Source organism: Balaenoptera borealis (genome assembly GCF_965194805.1).
Source record: "Balaenoptera borealis genome assembly, chromosome: 12".
Lineage (NCBI taxonomy): Eukaryota > Metazoa > Chordata > Mammalia > Artiodactyla > Balaenopteridae > Balaenoptera > Balaenoptera borealis.
In genome coordinates this window covers 93,913,935-93,937,241 of record NC_138869.1, presented here as the reverse complement: position 1 = coordinate 93,937,241, position 23,307 = coordinate 93,913,935, and positions in this window count along the sequence as shown.

Genomic DNA, 23,307 nt, shown 5'->3' with positions numbered 1-23,307 from the left:
TGAGCTGCCTTTCAGAATTTGCCTTTGATATGAGTCCACGTGAGAGTTCAGTCAATCCCACGTCCAGCCTGTGTGCAATGATGTTTGGACATCTGGTCTACCGTGTGTCTTCCTTTAGTCCTAGAGGGTCCTACCTGGGGCCTAAGGAATCACCCTTACGCCTGGGTTTCTGAGCCAGCGTGAACAAACCACAGCAGCTTCCAAGGCTCTGGAGACTTGAGTCAGCTCACATTCACCACAGGTATTGGCCTCTCCAGAAACTAACACCACTCTGAGTTGTAGAATCTGGGGAAGAGGAGGGAGATAAATGGACATAACACCACATCCTGTACACCTCACACAGCTTTAAACATTACAATTATTTGTCTAATCATCGCTCCGAAAATTCTGAATAGAAGTTGGTTCCTTTATTTAACGTATTTTCCACTCTTCCCAGATCCTCTGTATTTACCAACATTTCAGCCTTTTTCTTCCCTGATAACTAGAGAGAGGCTCAAGGCCTAATTTCCCTCTCCTTTGTCTCCTCTTTTAAGGGTGAGTCTGAATTATAAAACCATGACTATATTTGTGACTGGCCTGTAATTAGCTTTTCTAAGCCATGAGTTATTTTTTGGCATTTTTTTTATACAGAGCAAAGAGGAATTCTCCTTTAGGATATGTGTTCTTTTCATCAGATTCTGTGAACAAAGAACATCAATAGATGTATCCAGTTGGCTTATCTAATTTGTTCCATATCTTTTCTTAGATCATATTCCCTATCCTTTATATTTTCCATTGAATTTCATTGACTCTTTGCAGCTATCTTTTTTTCACTTAGTCATTCAACAAACAGTTCCTATAAGTATCTGTAGGTATTGCCCTAGGGAATGGAAAAACAAAGAGGCTCCCTGCCCTCTAGGAGGTAATGGTTCAGTGGAAGAAACCAATGTAAGATCATCACAGCATCATCAATAACAGAACCAAGTACTAGAAGAGAGGCAGATAAAAAGTGCCTCAGGAGCAGAAGAAATAAGAATCCCTTATTCTACCAGGGAGTTCTAGGTGATAGCAGAACAGTGGGTTAACTTGTCCCGTCTACTCATTCATAGTCCCTAGGTGAAGGTGAAAGTGAAATCAGGGTTTTCCTCTGTTTGAACTTGAATTAATTTTTTAAAATTGTGCAGAATTCATGTTTAGCAGAAGGTAATAATGAGTTCAGTAGCATCAAAGCTATCAAATATCTCCAGTGAGGGTGTCTTGGCAATAATGATGGGAAACTGTATTACACACACACACACACACACACACACAAACACACACGTGCCCGAGCGTGCATTTAGTTACACATACATATCCATTCTACCCTAGCAGCAGATTTGTGAATGGGAGAGGCAGGTGTGGAGCGATGGCGCTATAGTCATAGACCCTCTGATCTGCCTGTGTGTGCACCTCAGCCCCCTGCCTCAAGCGTCAGGAAGAGCCATCTCCATGCCCATGCCAGCTCCACAGGGACCAGGATCATCATGCCACCTCTGTCTCCTGCCAGCACATTTATCACTCAGTCAGTTTTCTGAGTGCCTAAGATGTGTTCAGCCCTAAGGAGGAGAAAAAAAAATATTTTCTTTAATGCCTTCTGTGTGCCAGGATCATGCTTCTGCCTTCGTGTATTATCATCCCATTTAAGCCTCATAATAATCCTACGAGATAGACATTGCCATTTCTAAATTTCTTTCCAGTAAACTAAGTCTCAGAGGGGTTAAATTGCCTGGCCAACATCATATAGCTTATAAGTTACCATCCTTTGCCATAAAAGATTTATGGATCAGGACTTGAACTATGTGTGTTGGAGTTCATTCTTAACATCTGTATCCTAGCTCTGGGATAGAGATATAATACTGGGCCACCTTGGAGATATTTCTTATTCTTCCTTAGCCTCAGTTACTTTATCTGTAAAAGAAAGATAATAATTTCAGAGGTTTATTAGGATTAAATGAGACAATGTTATAAGGTGATTAACCCTTTGCCTGGTACCTAGCAAACACTCAATATATTCGATATAATAGCTATCCTAAAAATGGTTAAATTGGGAGTCGAGGGCTGGCTCTACTACATCACTTCCATAGGAAACCTTGGTGAGTCTTTTTTTTTTTAAATGTATGACTTTTTTTAAAAATTTTATTTATTTATTTGTTTATTTTTGGCTGTGTTGGGTCTTCATTTCTGTTCGAGGGCTTTCTCTAGTTGCGGCAAGTGGGGGCCACTCTTCATCGCGGTGCGCGGGCCTCTCACTGTCGCGGCCTCTCTTGTTGCGGAGCACAGGCTCCAGACGCGCAGGCTCAGTAATTGTGGCTCACGGGCTCAGTTGCTCCGCGGCATGTGGGATCTTCCCAGACCAGGGCTCAAACCCGTGTCCCCTGCATTGGCAGGCGGATTCTCAACCACTGCACCACCAGGGAAGCCTGTGAGTTTCCTTTTTCATTTTTTTCAGTTCCGCCCTTAATATCAAAGAGATGCCACCAGTTCAAGGCCAGAGCCTAATGGACCATGAAAGAACAGCTTTCAGGTATAAGCCACCAGCTGGGATGCTTGTTACTCATAGTCTGATCCTCTCTATCTTTCTGCAGCTTAGTCCCTAGTGGCCCTTAAGGATAAAAAGAGCAGCTATTCTGGGGCACACATAACATGTGAGGAAGTTTTTTCTTTATTGAGTGGCACAAGCAGTAATCCAATTCCAAATAATACATAAAGCTAAATGATGGAGCCATGTGAGTATACCCAAAAAGGCCAAAATTCAACCAATGATTATTAAATGCCTACCTAAGCTAGACACTAGTCATACAAAGAATTCACAGTCCTTTCTACAAAGGGCTCAGTGTCAAGTCAGGAAGACCAACAAGTGCACAAGTTCCATGTAGGGCACAGAGTACTATCAGCCTTGCACAAAGGTTTGCAAGTTGAGGCTGCACGTGTCCCACCCCAGCATTCAGGTTGCCGTGCGGATGGCACATGAATGGTACTGAAGACACCTGGCCAAGCCTGTCAACCAAGCCATCCTGTGATTGAGCTCCATTCATATTAAAGAGTGAATATTTCCCCAAAGTTCCTTGACCATTTGTCTTGTCCTATTTGTATAATTTCCTCCCACTTAAGTACTTAAGCAAACTTTAAATATAAAATAAATGCTACTGGTAATTTCCCACAAAGTTTCAAAATATGAAATCCTTGACAGGATTATGAGGCTTCCTCTATTTACTCTGGTGGAGCATCAGAAGTCAGAATCAGATGAAGAGGCACAGAGGGGAATGCAGGGCCAGGACCTGCTAGCGTTGCCCAAAACATGAATCCACTTCATCTGGCTATGGGGGTGGCTGAAGGAAGATGCATTCCAGGACAGAAGGGCAAATCTGCGCTTTACAATGGGAGTTAGAAAAACCTGCATCAACATTATTAGATCTTTTAATAATTTCTTCCGATAAAGCTTTGGATGTATCTAATATGCGTGTGAATGTGTATATTTTTCTTTTGAGAATTGTGAAGCACCAAGATGCTTGATAATACAATGCATCAAGACCCTTGGGTAGAGATACTTGGCTGCTATGTTTTAGTCTTTGCAAATACAATGACTATTTTGGAGATAGTTCCTTATGCCTAGTTCTGTGCCTGGCTTTGTGCTGGATACTGCAGGGCTGTGGAAGACAAGATGTGTCTTCTGGGCGGCTTGTGTTCAGAGGCTGACACGGAGATCTCATCTACAATTGAAAAAACTTTGAGCAGGTATATAAATCAAATGATGAGAAAGAGTAACACTCTGAACCAGCATGGGGTAAATGCTGCATATAAATCTTTGCATTCCTGCAAACCTCGAAGGTACTGCAGCTACCCTCAGGTGCTTTGGAACAATTCCAAAATGCATAGTTTAGTTAAATGCGCCTATCCAGATGTCGAGATAAAACTAAGGCCTTTCCTGGACTCCGTACTAGAGAACTGCATACACATCTCTACATGACTAAGTCACTTCCTAAAGTATTTAGTGTGATGTGAAGTGCCTGGGAGAGAATTTCAGAGAAGCTGGAAATGGCTAAAAAGTTAGAAAAGAAGTATTATAAGAAAAAAAATGACTAGATAAGACCATTCTACTTATAGAAGAGAGCTAAGTGAAAATAAAATCTCTTCTTGGGTGGATTTCAACAAAAACCTGCACGAGACCCCTAGAAGCCAGAGGGAAGCGGGTGCAGGAGTAAGTAACTTGAAGTGAGCTAGTGGGAAGAACCAGAGCATGAATCCAATTTTGTACTTAATCTCCTGGTAATGGATCCTCAAATCCCTAGTACTTTTCTGCAGATATTTGGAGAATTTGGCTAATATTTGCTCCATTTTCCACCGTACAGTGCCAGAAGGCAGATAAGATATTGGGTGTCTCCCAGCATACTAGTTCAGTTCTCTGGAAAGTAAGTAACAAAACCTGACTTTGGCTGAAAGGGAGCTTACTTGCAGGGACTGGGGTAACTTATTGAATGCAATAAGAAAGCTGAAGTAACCAAATCAAATAAAACAATTTTGGGTAAGGGCAAGACCCTTAAACCTTCTCTCCAAGGCCCTGACTTGAGTCAAGGAGACTCAAGTCTTCTGTTCTCAGGCATGTCTCTCTTGCCCCAGGGAGAAAGAATCTTTTGGGTCTATGAGCAGCCCTGCATTGATTGTGAGACCAAGAGCAGGAATAGGGACACAATATAGACATGGCAGCTGGGCATCAGCTCCTATATTTTAGGAGTAGTTGCCAGAGGAGAGGGGTACCCTGTAAGCCATCCCCAGAGATGTCTACTGTTCCCGAGGAGGAGCTCTTTGTTACAACAGCACATGGAGTTGTTTCCAAACTCCATGGGTCTGGTTGAGGGTGGGGAGAGAGAGAGAAAGAGAGAAAAGGAGGATGTACATCAGAGGAAGAAGCATTTAGGTTTACTCCAACAGAGAATATTGTGATGGAGAAAATTCTTAAATATGGAATGTGTTACTCCCCCCAAAATGAACTGATCATGCTTGGAAATAGGATATATTCTCCTCTGCAAAAAATGGCCAAGTTGTGATTCTCCTGAGGTTCCTCTAGTACTAAGATTTTGTGATTTTGTGGTAAAATGTTACCCTATTGTAGAAGAACATTTATCAAATTATGTCCATTAGATGTTAATCATTACACGTTCTATGAAATACAGAGTTCCAATTTCAATCAGGTTTGAGAACTACTAAATTAAAGTTCATGTTTGCTGTTGTTGTTTATGTTTGCTTTCCTTTTTGTGGCTGTAGAATTTCTCCCAATATTAATCTATACCATAACTCTTTAAAAGGGGACTACGATTATACATTTGTATACAGGAAAGACCCCCAGGTGGGGTTTGGGGTGGTTGCTAGGCAGCGAATCCACAGTACTGCTTCAAAACCCTAATCCAGTTTGCGGGTTATGGTTGGCTTCCCCCAGGCTGAGTTCAGCTGACATTGGAAGAATGTGGAGGAGTTTGAGATAGGTAGGTGAAGGGAGGAAGGTCTGGAGGAAAAAACATTTCATGTGCTGGGGACGGCCTATTGGAGGGTCCCAGTGCAGGACAGAGCTTTTATGCACTGAAGTTACTGAAGGAAGCCCAGTGCAGTCAGAGTGTATCAAGGGAGGTAGACAGGGGTCAAAAAGGACTTTGGGAACAAATTAAGTAATTTGGATTGCTTCCTAAAGTCAGTGGGAAACCATCAGTGGATTCTAATCATGAGAGTGACCCTGCTCCTCAGAGTCTTATTCTATTGGTCTTTCCACTCTTCCTCATAGATTTTGTGATCTTATGGTATCGATAATCTCTAAGTTCATTGCTAGACTCTTTTCAGAGAAAGTGAGCTATTCTAAAAGTTAGCTCGAACAACTATCATAGAGAGTTGCAGGCTGAGGGAAAGCAAGGGACTGACTCCCTCATCTGGCAGTTTAACTTCTCAGGGGTGATACTCAATGGTGAAAACTTGAAAGCCTTTCCTCTAAAATCAGGAACAAGACAAAGAGTATGATGTTCGCTGTGAGTCTGTCATAAATAGCTTTTATTCTGTTGAGATATGTTCCCTCTATACCAACTTTGATGAGAATTGGTATTGAATTTCGTCAAATGCTTTTTCTGTGTCTATTGAGATAATAATGTGATTTTTATCCTTCCTTTTATTAATGTGGTGTATCACATTCATGAATATTGAACCATCCGTGCATCCCTGGAATAAGTCCCACCTGGTCATGATTTATGATCCTTTTTATATATTGTTGAATTCGGTTGCAAATATTTTGTTGAGGATTTTTGCATCTATATTCATCAGAGATATTGGCCTGTAATTTTCCTTTTTTGTAGTCTCTTTGTCTGGTTTTGGTATCATGGTAATGTTAGAAATCTTACAAATGTTAGAAAGCTAAACAAGCAAACAAAAATATATTTTCTAAACTCTTGCAACAAGGTCTGGACATAGTCTGTGTTCTGCCGAGTAGATGCGTCAGCAACAGACTTGGCAGAAGTGAGCCGTGAAAAGCAGTGCTGGCAGGGGCTGCGGAGGGGCAGATGAAGGGCGCTGGGTTTGTTAGCTCTTTTTGCAAGCACGACTGCAGAGACATTTGGTCCTTTTGCAGTTGCGGTTCTGGTCAGGGTTTGAGTATCCCTAACATCAGAGGAACCTTGTGATGAGTAACAAGAGGAGGCAGCAGTGAGATTTCCACTAGAGCCGTCCAATAGGAGATTGGATGTTTCTTCTGGCTGCTCTAATTCCTGATGGTTCCATCCTAGCTTGTTTACTTGTCCCTCCTGAAGTTTCTGTAAACTTATTATCCTCTAAAAATCCTTTTCTTAGTCTAGCTAGAGCAGATCCTGTTTCTTGCAATTAACTGAGTAATACAGATCTCCTGTTCTATACCCTTATTGTTCACTATACTTTTCCTTCATAGTATATATCACAACTGCAATTAAATAGTTGTTTAATTTTAGTGTATATCTGTCATCTCCACTGGATGATAAACTCCTTGAGGGCCAGAATTGGGTTGTATTTTCAGCACCTAACATCGTACCTGGTACATACTTGGTACTCAGTAAGTACTGGTGAACACATGAGTGAAGGAATGAATGAGTGGCACTTTGTCCCAGCTCTACCCCTTATTAGCAATTTTACCTTAAGTAGCTCAGTTCCCCTACCTGAGCCTCAGGGTTCTGCAGAGATAGTGCTCTAATTCATTATATAGATCAAATGGGAGAAGATATTTGGAAATACTTTATGAACATTTTATTCAAATGTCAAAGGTTATTATTCTGGGCTACCAAGAAACAAAGAGTAAAGAAGACAAACATAGTCTAATAATTTTTCTGAGTCCAACTATAACAGATCTTTTATTTTCTTATTTTCTTTATTGCAAGTCTATGCAAGTCCACATATATGGGACTACTGTTCGAATTCCAGAGTCTTCCTAAGAGCTCCCAGATGTCCAGAACTCATAATATAAACATTAGAGAGTGATATTAAATAGCAAGGACATGGCACTGCTCTTTATAGCAACCCAAGGTCAAATAAACATATACTGGGACACATGGAGATTCTTCACTTGGAAGATTCCAAAAAGGGTTTGGGGAAATAAATGTTTATACAAAACAGAATAAGAACTCAGAATATATAAGTAGAATTATATTACCACTTTGGAACCCAGGCTTTAATTCAAATGATACTTAATCCTGAAGTAAGTGCAACAAAAACTCTCCCATTCCTTTGTTTGCCTGTTGTGTGCACCAAGTTGAATTACGTAGGACAAAGTGCAAGTAGACATCAAGTCATGATCCTGGGGGATTGAGCTGGATTTATTGATTTTTCTCTCATATTTTTCCCATGAAAATAACTTGAGTATCTGCTTTGACCCAAATCCCCTGTTGACCTGCTTTGAGGGCTAGGTGAGAGAACTGAGGACTGAAAAGTAAAGAAGGCAAAACATCTTCATTTGTAAGAGGGAAAGAAAAAAAAAAATTGTAGCAAAGGAAAATTGAACAGGCTTGTAAGGTAATTAGCAATTTTCAAATGCAGCAACGGGCAAAACGTAGAACATGTATTAAAAGTCAGGCGGTTGGTTTAGAAAATACAGCTGTAGGATCACACAGATTTTGACCATCCAAACCAAATTCAATTATCATGTCTGTGCTGCTTTTCTATTTCCGCCACTGAAAGGCTATTATTAGGTGCTCTTTCTCTTTTCTGCATCTCCAAGTATTGCCTTCGTAAAACATTCCCAAAAGTAAACATTAGCTTTAGGCCATTTGATTACTGGTTTCCCAGAACGCTATGTTCTGTCCTGTTTCTCTCCATATTCCTTTAATATTAAAAATAGGAAGTGACTGAAGGCAGTTGAATGGCTCTGCCTTGGAGGCTGTTCCCCCAGCCAGCCTCTCAAGCATTGTTGGGTCTTTACCCTCTACAACCCATTTCGTCCTTATTACATAGACAGCCCTCTGCCAAGCAGAAAAAACCAGAAACTGAACATTTCTTTCCTCTCTACCAATTGCTAATTTTTTCAAAGTGCTTTTTGCTTTGTTTAACAAGCCTTCTTAGCTGTGGCTCGTTTTAAGTAAGGCTCATTTTATTTTTCATGCTAGATTAGCATCTGAATTGGGAGGAGAACTGGCTATGAAAGTGTCTTTGAACAGGTGAGATAAACAGAACCTGGGATAAGAAGAAAGCACTACCTGGCCCCCTGTGGGCAGTACCCAGGAAGTGATCTGGGTTGATAGAGGTATCAGTTATGTTCACCGCAGATGGCACTCTTATTCACACGCTACTTCCTTCCAGCTCTGAGCTGACCCAGGGGAAATGATGTGTGACATGCCTTGTAGTAGGAGCCATTCCTGGGGGTTTCACAGGGAAGAGAATCAGCTAGGAAGCCAGACCCGTGTATTTCTTTGGTGGTGAAGATGGATATGAGATGAATGTAGGAACCTGCGTTCTGCACAGGAATTACTCCTACACTCCTCAAAAGAAACAGGGAGCAACGTTTGTCCCAGTTAGATTGTTTTCCCTCATCACATACCTCTAAAGCAAAATGTAAAGCAAGATGTGGAAAAAAAAACCCACGTCATACAGTTAAGCCAAGAAAGAACTTAATCCTGAAACCAAATTCATTGTAACATAAATTTAAATAACATTTCAGAAAACCTTAAATCATACATCACTTTACGTTCTTTTTGGGGCTTCTGTAACATTCAAAAATACATTTGTACACAGTTATAATTGTTGGACACAGACAACCTTGTCTTTTTCTTCTGAAATTTAACATTATTTCACACATTTTCATGAGCTATGTACCACGATTACCCATGAACTTATATGTAATGCTGACATGGAACACATTCTTTCATTTGTTTAATTACTCATCAAATATTTATGAGTGCCCCTAGATAATGAAGACCTATATATAACCACAAAGAAGATTCTGAAAAATAACACACTAGGTTGCTTTTCAATAGTCTTAAAACCAAACTCTTTATATTTTATTTATTTTGCAAAGTCAGACTTGCACATCACTAAATTAAGACATTTTTCCCTAAAGAAAAAGTGAGCACTTATCTGGGCCTTAACTTCTATGCAAAATGAGGAAGGGATAAATTTGATACTTAAGCTCCCTTCCTTCACTGGAATTCTATGATCTGGGTTTAAGGAAATAGTAGGAACGTAACATGCATTGTGTCATCAAACATCTTACAATTGCCCTTAAGAGTCATGATACTTTCTCTAAATCACCAGTGACAATTAAGCAAGAACATAGATTTTACATCTTAGCGCCCCACTAAGAGTTTAGTTGAGAATAGGCATCCTCAGAAACTGAGACCAGGAATTTAGGAACTGGGAACAGAGGGGCAAATACAAGGAGTACAATTTACTTTTCTATTTCTTTCACTATGATGAGGGAAGACCAAGGAGGGCTTTGAGAAAACCAGAACAATCCCATTAAGTGATCCAAAGAGAAGAGCAAAACATGTTCCCTCATTAATAAATGTGATTTTATGTTCATGCCAGCCACCTATTAATCCAAATTAAAAAAAAAAAGTTCTTGGCCTTGGCGACTCCTGTCTGAGCCCATTGCTGTTCTGATTTCCCACTAAGATCTACAAATGATCAAGAGCTCAGTTAATTCCAAGTGGTGTTTTCACAGGACCACCTCCTTCCATGATGCGTAAAATGCTCTTTCATGAAGACAGATGGACATAGTCTACAGGACCCTGCTTACTCCAGAGAAACTGTCTTTGAAAACTTTTGACAACCAGTGGGGTTGCACGTCTGTGTCTACTTAAGTGAGCTCGTTATAGTTAATATTTTTGTGACTTTCAGCCAGTTGTTCAGTCATTTCTCAAGTGTGATACATTTTAATAAAAAATGAAACACTTTATGACACAAATATTGTTAAAATCCCAAGTTTGGCTATATTCTTTTTGAAGAAAATCTTCTGGAGCAAGGCACCTTTTTTAAAAAAAGGGGGGGCATAGAGCTTATGATGTTTGTTTGCTGAAATCAATGTAAATGGAATAATATACACACCAAAGTTACCTTAAGAATGGCACAGTGCCCCTTTTTACTTTCATAGATCTGTTTCTTTAGGAAGCCATTTTCTGGTCTGGCTTAGAGGATTTTATTTTATTGACTAGTAGTTTAAAAGATATAGTAAATCTAGTCTATCTAACATTTTATTGACCAAAATTATCTAGTAAATGGCACTTCTGAGTTTACCAGCAAAATGATAGTTGGTACTTACAATGATGATAGAGAGAGAACAGTGGGTGATAAGTCAAAAAGTCAGATGGCAACCAAAATGGTTGCTCTGAGTCAGGAAACATCAGAAAGTGACGCTCGTCGAAGAGAAGAAAACTCTCTTTATTGTAGGACTTCAGGGTGTGATTCTGGGGCATTTTAATACTAGAATTAAGAGAGGCCCCTTTAGATGTTATTAGGAAGTGAAAATTTAGTCAGTGTACACTTGAAATGTTAACCGATTTGAGAGACATGTGATAAGGAATTGCCATGGCAATGGACCTGAGAGGCACGGCTCTAAAAGGAATCTAGCAATGAAGAGTTGGAGAGTAAGAAATTTTTAATTGCTTCTTTTCCAGTGCAAAGATAAAGCTCACTGGAATGCTGAAAGTGTTATGATGTTTGCCAAGTACATGCAGGTAATTCAGTAAGTCGCCACCATTGCATGGAAATGACCTAGAGATCACTCAGCTCCCTGTGTTCCATAAACCAGCCATGGAATCTTAATTTGGCTCCCTGATAAAAGAAGGGAATACATTGATGGAGTCAAGCAAATAGGTCATTCAATTTGGTGGTAAATTATGACGCATTATAAATTAGTAGATTGACTTTAAGGTACAGCTTCACCTCATGTTGGTTGGACGACCACTGAGTGATGTAGGGACTTAGAGTCCTGATTCCCATCATGCAGTGAGATCCAGCGTAAATCGATGTTGACTCCCTAACAGAATTATGGTGTTACCGCCAAAGTATTGCAAGCCTCTGCATGCATTATCCAGGAAAGATTAAATCACGTTAAATGGAAATTATGTTATATTTTTATTCCTTGAAAAGCATGATTAAAATAATAATAATATTAATACCTAATAGTCATTGAGTAAGTTAGTTATTACTATAGTTACTGCTTAGTGTCATGTACTCTTTTAAGCTTTTATGTATGTTATTTTTTTAAAAATCCTCATCACATCCCTAAGAGTATCCCCATTTTACAGACAATGGAGGCAGAGAGAGGTTTAATAAATCACCCAGGATCACACAACTACCAAAAGGCATGGTCAAGATTTGAACCCTGGCACTTAAGATCTTCAGTCCATCCTCTTAATCACTAGACAAGCTCTCTATTAAATAAATGCTTCATTGAGTAGCTTGTGCCATTTTCCAACCAAGCCAGACAAAATTTTTACTAAGTTAATTAAGACTTCCCCATTCATAATAGCGTTCCCTAGCATTTCTTCACCCTGTTTTGACTTTGTTATTCAGGAATATATCTTTTTTCATGACTCCAGTGTGTCTGAGATCAGAGTTTTCACATGTGATACAAACACTCTTTGCCAGATCAACCTCTTGACTCCCAACAGCAAGTTTACTATGAGCAATTAAATACTCTGCAATGCAAAGATTATGGTTGGGTCAGTGAAAGCAGGGGAAGGGCGGAAACCGGCTGCAATTCTTGTTTGTTTTTCAGTGTGGATACCGAGACTACAAGGCCAACAACTTTCACCTTTTATATCATTTTTCTCCTTTGCCAATTATCGACCCTGGGAGTGTTAAACAAAAACTTTTCTTCCTTGCTGTTCTTGAAGCAAACACACAATTAAAACACAGGTGTGTTTGTCTCACTGGAATCTTTGCCATGGAAATTCTAAGATATTACCCAGGGAGAATAAGGTAACCTCACTGTGTCACTGAACGAGAGAGATGGGAGCCCTAAAGAGAGACACTAATCTCAGAGCGTGACCCTTAACAATGCATTCTGCATGGCTTGCAAGGGGCACCTGCACAGCAAGGCGTGTAAAACAAGTGCTCCAGCCACAGGCATTGCCTAAGGGGGACATTTCCAATGAGGGGGACTGAGGTAGTCAGGCCAAGCCAAGACAGTGGAGACCCCAATTTGTTTCTAACTGGTTTAACCCAAGGGTTTAGGCAGTAGTAACACCAGGTTGGTGAGACAGGGATGGGAGCAGGAGACACGCTAGCCTGAAGGGGTTGGAAATCTTCCACAGTACACTCTTTATTCAATCACTTATTTATTCATAAAAACATATTATTATTGGGGGCCAACTACATTCCAAGCACTGAACAACACAGGAGTTATCTCCTGCTCTCAGTAAATGTATAGCCTAGCTCAGGAACCTAGGTCGACCAGAAATCCAATTCCAAACAGCAGGCCCACCTGGGAGAAGTGGAAAGAGAGTGACAGTGATACGGACGAGGTGAACAGTGTGAGGTGGAAAGAGGTCAGAGCATGTCCAGTCCAGGACCTGTGTTTGCAGGAATATCTGCAAAGACAAGAAGACCACTGGCAAGGCTCAGAGGCTGCAAGGTCAAAGACAGTTACATTTAAAATAGCTAGTCTGTCACCTAGGAGCAGAGGCTGATCTTAAAACAGCAGCTGTGCTCTCAGCCCAGACTCAGTTCCTGCTGCGGGGCAGCCAAGGCTCCGTAGACCTTGAGCCTGGGTTAAAGCTGGTCCCACACTTGCAGGTAAACTGCCTGCTGATCCAGGGGCAGGAGGGTTGGGGTTTGCAGGCAGTGCTAATGGTGCATTTGAAATTCCCGTGGGGTGATGCGTATTCTTGGCATCAGATGAACTTTCCTTTAAATGTTCATCTCCTACCAACGTTAAGATAAGCTTGAATTCTCTCAGAGTATACCAAGTCATGGCAGAGAAAGGCGATCCAGATGAATGCTGCATGATGAGAGAAATGGACAAATTAACTCACCTAACATTCAACTAGTAATGAATTAATAGAAAATTAAAGGTCAGTGATGCTAAACACAAATTCATTTTTATGTATGATAAATAGATAGGTAGATAGAGATACAACTATATGTATATATGATATATAGAGAGACAGACAAAGATATAAATATATAATCTCCAAATAGATTTGGCTTCTACTGTGAGCTTGACAATTCTTGCTGGCATGTGACTGACCGTAGAAAGCTATTTAGCCGCTCAGCAAACTAAATTTTTGCCCATTTTACAGATAAAGCAATTTGTTTTTTAATAATGTTAACTTGTCCACCAAAGATTTGCAGAGAGGATTAGATAGTTGCCGTAGGTTAAGCAAGTAGCATGATGCTTGGCACATAGTAAGTGCTCAATAAATGCGAGGCATTTTTCTAATTACTCAGTCATCTCAGCCAGTAACAATGAACTTGGAGAGGGTGAGCCACACAGAATCCCCAATCTCAAACTTTGCAGTTTATTAGGAAATGTAAAATCCATCTCAGAAGCAAATAGTGGACTTTGCTTAGCCCCAGGTTCTTTTTGCATCTATGGTGTAGCTCTAAGGATGAGGCCAGGTGCCAGGTGTGACTTGGGGATCTGTGGGAAACATGTTGCTACGCTCACCTGGCAATGTCAGTGAATTCTAGGACTGACAATACAGACCCAAGCAAATGGTATTAAACTGAGCACTTGAATTATCCTGATACGAGAGACTGGGTGCAGGACTATCTCATATCCTGTTGTAGGTGCTTCTTGGATTTCCATCCTCACCTTAGCTGAACTGTATGGAAAGCTACTTGATACCTGTGAGGTGAAGGCAGCTAGGTAAAGAGTTCAGCGGCTGCAAATACGAATCTCAGCCCAGGTGCTGAGCACGGAGGGCTACAAAGATGCATGAACCCAGGATTTCGGTTTTTTTGTCAGAATTATTTTTCCCCAAGGTTTGTTGCAATTACCCCTTCTTCCTGGCTTTATTCCCCTGTGAAATAACATTGAATAGTTATCTCACAGCTGTTCAGGTTGCCTATCCACCCTCCTAAGTTGGAAGGTCATGCATGCTCCTTGTTCTTCCTTGTGAAGTGCAAACCCACGGCCCTCTGTAGCAGGCTCTTTATTTCCTCTATTGTGCTCATCAGAAACTCCTTAGCTGCTTTCCCGCTCAGATGCTGAATTAATAAATTACAAATGCCCGTTATCAAAGATTCGGAGGTTTTGACAACTGATTTTGTTGATCACAAATGCAAGGTTGTGTTAGGGAGAACCTGTGTTTTCGGGATACAGAAGGTAGATCAGCCCTGAATCTGAAAAATAAACAGGCAAGTTTGATGAGCTGAAATTCATGGCAGAGCTTCTTAATATTTCCTGAGGTTCTAATCAAAGGAGCATCTTAACTGGTCCCAGAGGGAACTGGAAGATGAAAGGCGCTGACATTGACGCCCACTGTACCTTGCCTCATCACAACTTTTTTTTCCTCCTTCCTTTTGCCTGTTTCTAAAAATATCTGGGCAGGTAAGAATTAGTGGTAGGATGTTATTTAGACAAAAACAAAAACCCACTGCGTAATGCACCGTATCTTTAAAATTTTTAACATCTATTAAATTAAAAATCAAGGAAATTGACATAGATAGGATGAAAGAAGATACAGCATCTCTAGCTTATGCCAACTAAAAATAAGAATTATTAATGAAGCTCGGCTTTCTTCTGCTGTGCACATTAATTATTTATGATAATAATACTCTGCACTGCCATATTAAAGAATTTTCTTCACCCAGCTTCCCAGAAAACTCTTATCTTCTTGGGAAAAACAAAAAAAAGGAACTTCAACATGTTAAGCCCACAAAAGAATACATTCCTCTCGGTGTATTTATTATACAGGAAGATGAATATAGTCTTGGGTTATTAAACCGGAATGAAAAACACATCTTATTAGAACTTACATGGTGATTTTTATTCTCACTAGTTTCATATAAACATAATGATGCAGACTGCATTTTTATGCTCATCTATTTTAAAATGGTGCCTGGAGCAAAAAAAGCTTCCATTAATGCCAGTTTGGTATTTCAAATACAATTTGATGTAATTTACTTCAAATATATGTGAACAGAAAAGGATAATGCTAAGTGTGTTTTCTAGATTCAGATGTGGGTTAGCTCATGGCAATGATTTGTCAACCCTAAGTTTTTTGCAAAAAAGGAAAAAAAAAGAGAGGGAGAGAATTTCTTTGGTTTATAAAATGCAAAAAAAAAAAAGAAAGAAAGAAAGCAAAAAAAAAGAATACATTTCTACTAGTGTTAAGAGTGGGGGAAGAAAAATGCTGGGTTTTATGATAAAAGACTAGCTTTAACTTTATTTTAGGTTTTAATATTTATTAACTGTAAATGAATTATAATGCAATTCCCTCCAGTGATATGCTAAACTATCTAAACCCATTGTTTTTTATATTCACATATTATAGCATTATATATGGGTATGTCAACATCAAATCACGCAGTTTAGAGAGGTTTGGTGTATTTCAATCTTGGCAGATAGATACTAAATAAATGCTTAGATTTCCCAATCTACATTTTTCTCTCCATGATATTTAGAACTATATTTTAAAAGAACTTAAAAAATAAGTTTAAATATCACTTCTCTAACAGTTACTTACAGAAATAAGTCAAGACTGATTTTCTCGTGTGAATCTCAAGAGGAGAGTTCACGTCACCTTCTTTTTTCTTGTGATCTGTGTGTTTTCACGTCTGTTCTCCGCTGCTCTATGTTGACACTGGGTCATCCTACACGTGAGGGATGGCTGGTGCATCTGTTAGAAATGCCAAGGCATCTCGAAGCACCATGGTTGTCCAGGATTCCTCCTCTACAGTAGCACTTTCTAATAAGATTATCGAGCCTTTGCTGAGTAATATGCCATAAAAAAGAATGAAATAATGCCATTTGCCACAACATGGATGGACTTAGAGACTATCATACTATGTGCAGTAAGTCAGACAGAGAAAGATAAATATCATATGATATCACTCATATGTGGAATCTTATTTTAAAAAAAGAAAAGAAACAAATGAACTTATTTACAAAATAGAAACAGACTTAAAGATATCGAAAACAAACTTAAGGTTACCAAAGGGGAAACGTGGAGGTGAGGGATAAATCAGAAGCTTGGGATGAACACACACAGACTATTATATAGAAGATAGATAACCAACAAGGACCTACTGTATAGCACAGGGAGCTCTACTCAATATTCTGTGATAACCTAAATGAGAAAAGAATCTAAAAAAGAATGAATATATGTATATGTATAACTGAATCACTTTGCTGTACACCTGAAACTAACACAACATTGTAAATCAACTATACTCCAATAAAATAAAATTTTAAAAAATTAAAAAAAAAAAGATTACAGAGCTTTTGCTAATTTGAAGGATTGAATCTTCTGTGGTGGCATTTCAAAAACAAATAGTGGGGCTTGCCGTTCTATCTTTACTCTGCTTCCTATTTGAAACTGGTTTTTAAAGGCCCAAACAATCATTGCTTCTGAGCCCTAAAATATCCCTTCCACTGAAACACAGTGTACTGAAAGGAGTGGGTCCAGTATTAGAATCTCTATTAATTTTCAGCCCTGTGGCACATCCCTGTGACACAGAAATCGAGTCTCTTTAAACTTGGGCTGCATTTTCCCTTTCTTGTTGCTTGGGGAGGGGGTGGGGCACAGAGCGGAGGGCTGGGCAAGAGGCCTGCCAGGCCTGCAAGGGGTATGAGGTGTGAACAGCTGCCCTCACCCTTCTCTTCCTGATTTCTGCAGAGAAGCAGCCTTGCTGGGACGTGGCTGGGATTGCGAGAGGAAGAGGAAACACACCCTGCTTCTCCCCAGGGTGCTGAGGAAATGACAGGAGGAGAGGGACCTGCTAGCGGTGAAAGAAACCCAGGAAATTCTGGCGGCTTCTCTCCCAGAACCTCTGAAACATAGCCCCTGCAGCTGGGGTGCTTCTCAGGCCCGCAGCCTCAAGAATAAGGTCCATCACCATCAATGACGAGGCTCTGTGAGAGCAGGGTGCATTCTTCTAACAGGTAAGAGGCTGGGAGGGAGGAAGATACTGATCGGGGAGACTGTCTGTCACTGGCTTCACCGTGCCTGGGTTTAACCCAGTAAGTAACCTGGAATCTCTAGAGTCAGTTTCCCTGATCCCAGGGAGTTGCGGATGGGAGTGGAGAGTGGAAGAGATGCTTCAATGGAGAGAAAGGGAAGAGAGAAGAGTTGGCCTTTGCATTTCATAAGCGTGTCAGTAACCAGTAACTAGTCCTCCTTTGCTGCACTAATAACGGCAGTTCTTAAGAAAACTAAACAAGCCTATATTTAGGAAGATCTGTACATTTCCAGGAGTCCTGCTTGTGCGTGTCTATGCCAAAGCTCACCCCCCTCAGATATGCAATGGTCAGTGCCATCCCCTTTGTCCTTGGATAGAGAAAAAGAACAGTTTTCTTAAAGTTCTGCAAAAATCTGAAGAATTATGTAATGCCTTTTAAAGCTACACCCTTAAAGTTTTCACCTTCAAACTAGAAACTAGAAATGATCAGCAACATAACTGTGTCCAAAAATCTGGGTTTTAGTGTGAACCCAGTAAGAAACCGACCTAGAAGGATTCAGGCAAGAGTGTTCCCATATCCGTGTTCACTTTACCTTCTCCTCATTAGCTGAAAGATGAGGAAACTGGGGCTCAGCAGGTCAAAGAAGTGTCCTTCAAAGCTTAAGAGACACTTTTCATATTGCAACTCAGGACACACACAACAGAAACAAGTGAACCTGAACACAATACTTACCCTTCCTATAGATAGGAATATGCTGCTATTTTCTATTTTATTCTATTCCAATCTGAAACACTAAAATGAAGAACTAAATGATTGCTCATCCCACTACTGGGTTATATGCCTGGTTTGAAAGCCATGGGATCAAAAGCACCAGCCCCAAGCCCTGTAGTGCTTTAAGCTTTTCCAGAGTCCTGTGATCGATTTCCTTGTAATTGGGAAGCAAAGTGTCATTGACTGTCTGGCGAAGATACCTTTGGGAGAAGAAATCGTCTTTCTTTCGCTACTTTGTACGGGGAAGGAAAAAGCTAGCATGGAAGGAGATAGAAAGAAAAAGCCAGCTCACTGTTTTGGATGAGGGATGGTAAGGAACTGGGGTTGGAAAAAAACAGAAAAGGGAGACTGATAACATGGCAGGAGACTGGAGCCTGAGGAGAAAGTCGTCTAAAGGACCTTAAAGAACAGGAATGTTCAGCGTCTGTTTTACGTTGTTTGCTTTACTCCAATGTAACCCTTTCCATATCCTTGAACCATAGTAAAGGCTGACACATTCAAATAACCGTGTTCTGGGTGGAAAGTGAAGGACCCCAGTTGTTAAATGGAATGCAAACTCTCCCACACCTACCCTCTGCTGAACCTAGTGTGCAGGAAGCAGAAGCCTACCGAAGGGTCAACATCCAGTCCTTCCAGAAAGCGACCGCTGGCAACATAAGGTGCTAGCTGCGTTCAGGAAGAGCAGAACAGGAGGAGACTGACACATTGATTATTATGTGGCTTTGGCAAGCATGCCGATTTTCTTAGTGAGAAATCTGGCATACATTTATTTAAATAATTAAGGGTTTATGTGTTTTATTTTATTTCTTCCCGTGGTTACCATACATCATAAATCAAAAGCTCCTGTCTTTAACCCAACTGAAACATTCTTTATTTCAACAGATGGCTTTTTCTTTCTTTCTCTCTTTTTTTTTTTTTTTTGCATTTTGGTATCAAGTTGAGTCATTTTCATTTTATTTCTTTTATTTCATTAAGATATAATTGACATATAACATTGTGTAGGTTGAAGGTGTACAATGTGATGATTTGATATACATATATATTGTGAAACAATTACACAGTAAGGTTAATTAACCCGTGCATCACCTCACATAGTTATTTTTTGTATGTGTGTGGTGAGAATTTTTAAGATCTCTCTTAGAAACATTTAAGTATACAATACAATATTGCAAACTGTAGTCATCATGCTGTACATTACGTCCCCAGAACTTATTCATCTTCTAACTGGAAGTTGGTACATTTTGACCACATTCACCCATTTCCTTCAATCCCCACCACCCTGCTCCTGCCCCTGGCAACCACCAATCAATTCTCTGTTTCTCTGAGTTCGGTTGTTTTAGATTTCACATATAAGTGAGATCATACAGTTTTTGTCATTCTCTGTCTGACTTATTTCACTTAGCGTAATACCCTCCGATTTCACCCATGTTGTTGCCAATAGCAAGATTTCCTTCTTTTTTAATGGTTGGATAATACTTACTGTGTATTATAATACTCCATTGCATACATATAGATATATCACATTTTCTTTATCCATTCATCTGTCAGTGGACTTGGGCTGTTTCCATATCTTGGCTATTGTAAATAATGCTGCAGTGAACATGGGGGTGCAGGTATTGCTTCAAGTTAGTGATTTCATTTTCCTTCAGAAGTGAGATTGCTGGATCATATAGTAGTTCTATTTTTAATTTTTAGAGTAATCTCCATACTGTTTTCCATAGTGGCTGAACCAATTTACATCCCCACCAATGGTGCACAAGGGTTTCCTTTTCTCAACATCTTCTCTAGCACTTGTTATCATTTGTCTTTTTTATAATAGCCATTCTACGAGGAGTGAGGTTTTGATTTGCATTTCTGTGATAATTAGTGAAGTTGAGCAAATTTTCATGTACCTATTGTTGGCCGTTTGGATGTCTTCTTTGGAAAAATATCTGTTCGGATCCTTTGCCCATTTTTTAAATTGGATTATTTGTTATTTTGCTATTGAGTTATATGACATCCTTATATATTTTGAATATTAATCCCTTATCAGATATAAGATTTTTCTCCCATTCCACAGGTTGACTTTTCATTTTGTTGATCATTTCTTTTTCTGTGCAGAAGCTTTTCAGTTTGATGTAGTCCCACTTGCTTATTTTTACTTTTGTTGCCTTTGCTTTTTCAACAAATATGTATTGAGGATGTCTTAGCTATTGGGCACTATTCTAGGGGCAGCAGAGATAAACAGGGTCTAGTTTCTACACATAATGATGATTGTATCCTAGCAGAAAAGATACGTTTAAATATCCAAACTACTAAAAAGTAACAATTGCCATAAACATTGCACTGTGAAGTTTCAAAGAATAGGTTATTTCTCAACTTTGAGATCGGGAAAGACTTCATAAAGGACTGGAGACATTATGGTTGGATTGTATTTGACAGTCAAAGACTGAAAGGTAAGAGAGAACCCACACTGGCAAAGGAATTAGAGCAAAAACATGGAATCAGTGTGATGAGATGTAAAATTGCCTTTTCATCTCTGTTACCCTAAAGCCTGGCAAAAAAAAATAGACATTAAATAAATTATTTTTGAATGAACTAATGAATAAAAGTTTGAAACCTGACTTTAGGGCATCATTCAAGGCAGGCTTAGATGCTCAGACTTTATCCTGTAGGTTTTTGGTACAGCAACAGGACCACAGTCATGCTTTAAGGAGATGAGTTAGGCAGCCTTGAGAAGGGAAGAGAGAGAATTAGGAGTTGAAGGCTATCATAACAGTTCATTAGATTTTTACCAAAACAATTACAACATAGGGGTAAAGGATGGCTTAAAAATACATTTTGGAGGTAGAATTATCAGACATTGTAAATATCTTTATGTGAGGAGCAAGTAAAAGAAAGAAGTCTTAGATTTTGAGCTTAGGTAACTGTTATAAAGAGAATTCCCATTGGAGAAGTTAGTTTGATAGTTTAGATGTCATGTATGGAATGTGGTGTATGTATTCATAGCAATATAGAATGGCAAAGTCCTACAGCACTGTGTTTCTCTATAGGTATTGCCCTTCCTGAATTAATTCTGATTAACTATCTATGGGAAAAATAACTTTGAACTGTTCTCCCAGGAGAAAGTGATAGGTTTACATTGATTTATCCAATAATTCGTATATACTTATGTACTCAAACTAACTAGAATTAGGGGTGTAGTCTGAGACTATCAACAAGCAGAGTTAATTTGGCCCACATAGAGAAAGAATTCTAAACCCTAACTTCTTCATCCTCAAATAGACAAGCCACAGTCTAGTGTTAAGATTCCAAAAACAAATGAAAGAAAAGTGAAAAAGTTACTTATTGAGTCAAATCTAAGTTGTTAACTGATTATTTCACCTAGTTTGATAGATTTTTCTTTCACTGATGATTTGGCCTCCCAAATCTGATTTCTCATCAGAATTACCTGGAGGGATTTTTAGAACTACAGATTCCCTAGCACCACTCTTGGAAATTCTGATTCAGTAGGTCCATGGTAGAGCCCAGGAATCTGAGAAGTGACATCTTCTTCAACAGTCCTTCATTTAACATAGTAATATAAGTTAATTTTGCATACTCAATTTTGCAGTAGTTCTTTATCAAACATACTTTAATTTTATTTACTTTTTTTACACACTGTCTAAGTATGCTCTGAATGGAATAGAGTAAAATTTGGCATTATAAGTAAAACTTGTTTAGGTAACTGAATTTTGTGAATGTGGTCATAGGTAAATGTTAATTACCCTGAGGGCCCACTGAAACTACTAAAAACTGAAATCAGGTTTCCAGTTTTGTTTTTGCTAAGGACTTTTCCACCCAGGACTTGCATAATTAGTTATTTTCGTTGTTGTTACAGTTGTTGAAATAACAAATTGTACATTTACCACAGCTAAATTGTATTCTGTTGGACTTTACTCACAAATTGTAGAGTTAGTAAATTGTAGAGGTTTTGTTGATTCCCTCTGCTATCCATTGAATTTGTGAGCTCGCCAGGCTTGTCATCATCTGCAGATTTGACAAGAATACCTTCTTTGTCCTCATGCAAGTTTTTAATTAAAAAATGTGGAACAGAACAGCGTGGAGAACAGCATCCAATGGGCATGTGTCTAGAAATCTTTATCTAGAGCCATATCAAATCTTTAGCCAGCACTCTTTGGAACCTAACATTCTACTAGATAATCCACCTTGGAGCTAGTAGATAGCTTGCCCTTGGAGAACTCTTGTTCCATCCTACTAGTAATTATCTTTGCAAATAATTGTTTTAATATTCAAATCTAGAATCTGATCTAAGATTTCAGTCACAAAGGGCATGCTCTTTCCAGGATTGATGCTAACTGTCCTTAGTTCAACCATACTTTCACAGGTAGTCCGTCCAGCTCTTTTGAGAGTTGAACTGAGTAAAGATACAGATTCTTGCCATGCAGCAGTGTTTTCCCTTTGTGTGAAATCGTCACACCTATCCAGAGATCAGACCCCAAACCTTGACCGGTCATTGCCGTTCTCCATCAGTTGAACTGGAATTCATCCCTATAAAGAAAAGACTCAAGGAACACGTGTGTCTTGTTCCACTGCCAATCTCAGTCATTAAAAGATGCTAAGAAAGTATCCCAGGTTTATTCAGTTTTACCTCTCACCACAATGAACTCTCATCATTCCATCCATTTTTGTTGATTATTGCTCAATATTTCTATTACACAAACACACAATATTTGCAAATTTTTCATTATCCTCCATAGAACAACACTAATGTATGAAAGGAAATTAAAATATACAGAGGCTATTGGTTTGCTCAATGACAGAAACTTTTTTTTTTAAGCCTCTGATTTAGAACCAGACATTTAGCTTGCTGGCCAGATTTGGCCCACAGTCCATTTTTGTAAGCTTCATGAGCTAAGAATAGTTTTCAGATAATTCTTATATCTGAAAACTATAATAATTCAGATAATTCTGAT